Source organism: Sinohyriopsis cumingii, chromosome 5 (genome assembly GCF_028554795.1).
Source record: "Sinohyriopsis cumingii isolate HCF-2022 chromosome 5, ASM2855479v2, whole genome shotgun sequence".
Lineage (NCBI taxonomy): Eukaryota > Metazoa > Mollusca > Bivalvia > Unionida > Unionidae > Sinohyriopsis > Sinohyriopsis cumingii.
Genome location: NC_142965.1, coordinates 26,910,534 through 26,917,083, shown reverse-complemented (window position 1 = coordinate 26,917,083; position 6,550 = coordinate 26,910,534).

The following is a 6,550-nucleotide window of genomic DNA, read 5'->3' as shown; positions in this document are numbered from 1 at the left end:
TAACTTGGCCTGAGGGGTATGAATTGGCCTAAGCCATAATATACCAAAGGGGTATAAATTGGCCCAGGCCATAATATTGTTACTAAATACCTGATGTGGCTTGCTTAAACCACCATAGATTCCAGTATTTGACTTGTTTTGCGCGCCATAGTATCTTGTATATATACTTTTTCTTTGCATCGCGTGACGCCTTCATTGCTTGCGCGGCACGTGCGTAATACATGTTAACGCGCGCGACTTTATATGTTACTTAGGGATCTTGACTGACACAGCCATTAGAGGGAAGCTTTTTATGTGTTTAGCTGTCGGGGCGGGATCGCAATTATGTCTTACTTAGTTTGAGCCAACGAGTTGGGTGAGTTATATACTTTTTAATCTACCCTTTTTAATTAATGTTCAGTTTCGCAAACATGCTCAATGTTGTATTACACGTCTGCGTTGTTTCATCGTATTTGTAGTTAATTCATCAAGAGTGTATGGCTTATGTAATTCGGTAGCGAGAGATGTTACGATTTGGATTATTAACAGGGATATGAACACATATGCAATACTCCTGTTTTTTAGGTTATCTTGTCGCTATTATAACTAATATTGAAGAAGTACTATGTATGTATTAGAGTTTTAGTATATCATATTTCTATTTTTGGTATGCCATTCGTACGTCACAGTCGTACATAAGGAATATTTCAGGTGTGTTAGTATTAATCCATTTGATTTGCTCAGATATTTTAATCTAGATACAAAGAAAGCATACTATTTGGAAAGTTGTTTCTTTTCATATTCAGCTAACTAGGTGTGGATAACTAGTTGTGGATTACTAGTTGTGGATAACTAGGTATGAGTGTCTAGGTGTGGATAACTGTGTGGACTGACAAAGTGTAGCCAGAGGCCGCAGCAATAGTGATGAAAGACCGCCAGGAAAGTGCGAACGTATATGTGCATGAAAAGTCTGGATGGTTGAAGTGACCGAACCGGGAAGCGGGCCAAGGGCATATGAAATGTCAAGTAAACATTGGGCATGCATATAAGAATTTCATTATAGTGTTTGACTATAAGAATTGCATTATAGTGTTTGACTATAAGAAGGTCATGGTGTTTGACTAAGAGAATTTCATTATAGTGTTTGACTATAAGAATTGCATTATAGTGTTTGACTATAAGAATTGCATTATAGTGTTTGACTATAAGAAGGTCATGGTGTTTGACTAAGAGAATTTCATTATAGTGTTTGACTATAAGAATTGCATTATAGTGTTTGACTATAAGAATTGCATTATAGTGTTTGACTATAAGAATTGCATTATAGTGTTTGACTATAAGAATTGCATTATAGTGTTTGACCATAAGAATGTCATAGTGTTTGACTATAAGGTCATAGTGTTTGACTAAGAGAACTTTCATTATAGTGTTTGACTATAAGATGGTCATAGTATTTGACTAAGAGAATTTCATTATAGTGTTTGACTATAAGATGGTCATAGTATTTGACTTAAGAGAATTTCATTATAGTGTTTGAGTATAAGAATGCCATTAGTGTTTGACTATATAGGTAAAGGTCAGCATATTGCTTGACCATAGAGACAAAAAGCACGGTAGTGTTCAATTATCTGAGACAACGTTATAATTATTGAACATTTCAAATAAGTATATGTTCTTCACCATGGTTTTCCATTGGATTCATATTATGTACCTTTGTATTCATTTTGATATCATGTTTCTTCATCATTAGTGTGAGAGAATAATACATCTTTTTATTGTCATTCGTATGTGTGTTATTTCTTAAATACCAGTTCAGTCTCAAAGGGTGTCAGCTCGATTACGTTACAAATATACCAGGGTATAATCTAGCATAGGCCACTTTAAGCTCAGGTATACTCTGGACAGGGGGTATACTATTGCCTGTTACACCGGCACAGTTGTACCCACATATACAGGTTTTGTCAATCTGAGTTTTGATTTTTCTTACTCTTTAACGGGAACAAGTCCACCATCAAATATTGAGGTTCTGGATTCGAAGGTCGGGCCCGCAATAAGCCTTAAAGTTCCGTCTTGCTCACTAATATCACTGACATGATCGACTCGAATTCGTTTGCGCAGATACTCAATGGCTTTCCTAACTACTGCATTGGCATTGAACTTTAAAAAGTCTTTTCAAATTCGTTGGTTGTCGTTTTGCGTAGTTCCGTGTTCATCTGAACATACGGAGCCATCAAACGTTGCTGACGAAGTTTCATCTCTCGATGAATTTTTGTGATACGCATACCCATTCTTAAGTACATCTGCAGATTTCGCATGAGTAGCACATAGTTGAGTTTGTTTTGAAGATGCGGCACCAGTTTTGGTGCAGTCGTTGTATTTGCGACCGCACGAATCAAAGATCCAACAGTGATGCAGGGACAGCCAAATATCTGACAACTACAGTGCTTCTGGGGCCAGTGGATAGTCGTTTCGGGTCCCGTGTAAAATCTCAGGATGTTTGAGGTCGACTTCAGTGAAGTATGCGTGGTCACCGTGGATGTTGTGATCGTGCAAGTCTTTTCGTAGATCATTGTGCTCAAATTCGATCCACTGATATCCACTGAAGTGGTTGCATTATGACCTAGTTGTGCAAATTATGGGCATCGAGATACATAATGTAATTGTTGGGGTCAGCGGGGATGTAACCGAATCCATTGGGGTTGTTCACAAGAGCGTATCTGAGTCGCCATGGATATTCTACTGCGAAGTTATCGCTCGATAAACAGATGCTGGTCAATGTCCATGAGCAATTCCTGCTCAGTTTTGGTCTTGGACAATAATGCATTACAGCCCATACCCTGTGCCGAAAGGTATTGGTTGCATGGAGCTTGTACATGTGCATACAATATCACGAAATGCATCGGGCACATCAGCGACCAACAAGATACAGATCGAACGTTGAACAAACTTTCTTTGCATGTATGTAGTCGTCGGAGGAAACACCTAAACGTGACAACGATGAATAAAACGCTTCAATTACTGAGTTTTCAACAAATTTGTTGCAGTCATTCGTATACTCGTGCGAATACACACCTTTTCTCGTTGTCATTTTTGTATTGGTGACGAGTGATTTTGAAAACTTCCACCGTCAGATTATTTACTAATGAATTCATACATTCTATCGAATCCATAGATTGCAATTATTCCAGCCAAAAAGTCATGTCTTTTTCCATGTTGTTGGGGATCAAGGTAATCGTTGTCTACTGTTTCAAATGGCTATGGTGCCTACACAGGTTACGAAACACCACAGTATATTTTATTTTTGTTGGGGTATATTCTTAAATGCAGATTGCAAGCATTGTGTGCGGCATCCGTACACACCAGTGATGTGATAGGGATCACAAACATTGGAACCAGAACTTTTACTTTCATATGTGATCGGGCTTTGTTCCTTCTCAGTTGAAAGCTTTTTCACAAATGCAGCAGTGAGTCGCTACGAAAAACTCATCAATGTTATCACCAGTCATTATTATGCTTTCGAGCTGTTGTCGAATCCATTCTGCTGTGACTTCAATCGATCTGAGGAACACCTGAACAGTGCCTGGAGCGCCAATGCTCTGTGCGTGCAAACGCTGGACACGATAAAGGACTGGAAGCGCTGATATTCCATCACATCGGACCACTATATGGAATCAGGTCACAATTAATACTTCCAGTTCAGTACCCACGAATGTAGTTCTAGTCTATTTTTAGAACATTTTTCCCTCTCATTTTAGTGGTGATAGAACAAGTTTTATTTATACTTTTTCTTAGGGATTTAAAGGTAATTGTTTATTCTTGAGAATATGAGCTCAGGGTGTTGTTGTCTGTGTGTATTTCGCCGACAGTGATCAGTTAGTAATAAGACCTTGGTGATGATCTGGAAGTGAAATCTGTGTTCTGTTTACATGTTGCTCTGTTGACAGTCCAGCATCTCAAAAAAGAGCAGGTCAGCCTTTGACGAGAACTTCACCGTCAAGTCATCTTTGAAGGTGTTTTAGATTAACATATGACTTGTATTGATTGTCACACAGTGGAAAGGTCAGTACTGAGAAACAAATGTAGGGTTCATATAGTAAAATTGTGTTCTATGTCCTGTCAGGGCAGCATTGATTCAACTTTAAATTGCTATAAAAGTTCTTTAATAAAGATAGACACATGAGATTTTCACACCATGTGTATATTGACTGTAGCAATCAGAAAATATAATTAAAATGTAAAAAATTGAATTAATTTTATTTATAAATTAAAAAAATTAAAATTTTTTTAAAAAATCCCTAAAAATTCAGAAATGGCATATGTAGTAGATGACAGGCATTATTATTAGAAGCAATGTATTCCTACACCATACAGAAGTTGCAATGGAGGAGGTTTTCAAAGCCTGTCATCGAAAATCGCATAAAATTCTGTAATAGCACATAATAGTGTTTGTACAATATGGACAGGAAATGTAACAGCCAACGGATTATATGGCCTATTGTCATATAAAGATCCCGTGACAAACACATGGAAGAAAAAAACATGTTCAGACTGGCATTGATGGTGAAGTTGATAAGTCTGACTAAAGGAGCTAGATGCATCCCATTTATGCCATAATAGATTGTGTGTGAATGTGGATAATCTGATTCTAGAGTGTCATTCCGTTAACAATAATAGGCAGTATTGCAAAGGTTATGGTCATTGCATTGGCCATGGTGACTATCCAGACTGCATGATAAAGTTGAAACTGTAATATGGAATAAATTCAGGTATCATGATATATTCTTTACACCCACCCACATCCATATCAATTTATGTCTGGCATGGAAGGAAAGATGGATGGATATGTTGAGTAACAAGGAGAAAGGAAAGAGTGCGGTCTTTATTTTAGTAGACCATGACTGGTATGACAGTGTTTTCTTAAATACATTCCTTCCTTCCTTCCTTCATTCATTCAATCATTCAGCGAGTCTAGTAAGTCGTGTCTTGTCATGTCATGTCATTTTAATTTTGTGCAGTAAAGCTTTGTGTCATTTGGATTCAATGTCACGTTTAAAACGAGCGACTGTTCGTCTTGGGTTTGATTGGACTGGGCACCTGATTGCGACTTTCATAATAAGTAATTTTGTAGTAAAACACAAACAGTTGTTGTTCTACTTTTGGAATGCATTAATATCATCTACTGCGACTGTGGTAAGGCATAAAATGTTAGATTGCATGTCCGTCCACCAGGTGGTCACACTTTAGTTAATTTTTGAGGCATTTTGGTAGGACATTCTTTGTCCATTGTTAGCTAAGTATTTGAAATTTGCCTGATAAACCACTACATGTTACAAGTATAGAAACGTATAAACACGTAGATGACAACAGTTGTTACATATTGCAATGTGTGAGTTTTCATCTGGCATGGTGTATGATGGATCATGGTCCTTTCTTGTGATATTAGTAGCTATATATGTCACATACAGGTCACACAGGAATTAACGTCACGTAATGGGTTAGCATGCGGGGGACACTAAGGGGGAATATGGCAAAATACTATGATTAAATTGTTCAGAGGTAATACATTAGGTTAGTCCTATGGAGCCAAAAAAATTAATGGGATGATAATGGGAATGAAACATGGGAATGGCACTATGGGGTAAGACTGTATAGGGTACTATCAGACTTACCAAACGTATAGGGCCAAACCTACTATCATCCTACAATACAGTAGTCGCTTTTTTATTAGAATCAAACACACGGACCCTGCTATATAACGAAACAGTTTAAAATTGTTACATAATAATTAAACAAATACCCACACACACACAAGAAATGTGATTGTAAAAGAAAGATCTAATAAAACACGCACTCACACAAAGGAAAGGATTTGATTGTTTATAGACACTATACCCTTACACAAACATAATATTATATTCAAACATGAGCTATAGGGTTTAATTATCAACAGTAACAGACATGCACAAACGTACAAGCACAAGACACAAATCGGTAATAATTGTGGATAATGTCTCACTTTCTCTGTAGATCTGGGTGACCATGAAAAAGGCCTTTGGAGTGGTTAGCCAATGAGGAAATTTACCGCATACCACACCTCTTCACTGTTCTTGTTCGCAAACTTCGTCTCACTGCTGGTTTATAGTCATGATCAGTTTGATGTGCCCTTGCCTCTCCACACGTGCCCGTCCTTTTCATGTAGGAGTCTCCGTAATATTAGTGATGACCCACGATGATAGTCTGGGTTGAACAGTATAACAATGGTGGACTTTTCAATACCGGCATACATCAGTGTTTTGTCTTGAAATAGGTGAAAAATAGACAATAAGCCAGTTTAAAAATGACCGGATTGAAACGGAATGAGGTGTTAAACCAATCAGAATGTGCGCAACATACTTCAGTCAGGGCTTATTATCTCGACAAATGGAAAAGCGAGCGAATTATATACCAGGACCAAAAAAGCACAATGAAAAGTTGAACTTGGCCATTAAAAAGAATTTATACAGTTAAAACTGATGATATAATGTCCATGTTTTCATTTTCTGTTTTTTTATTATTAAAACACAACAGCATA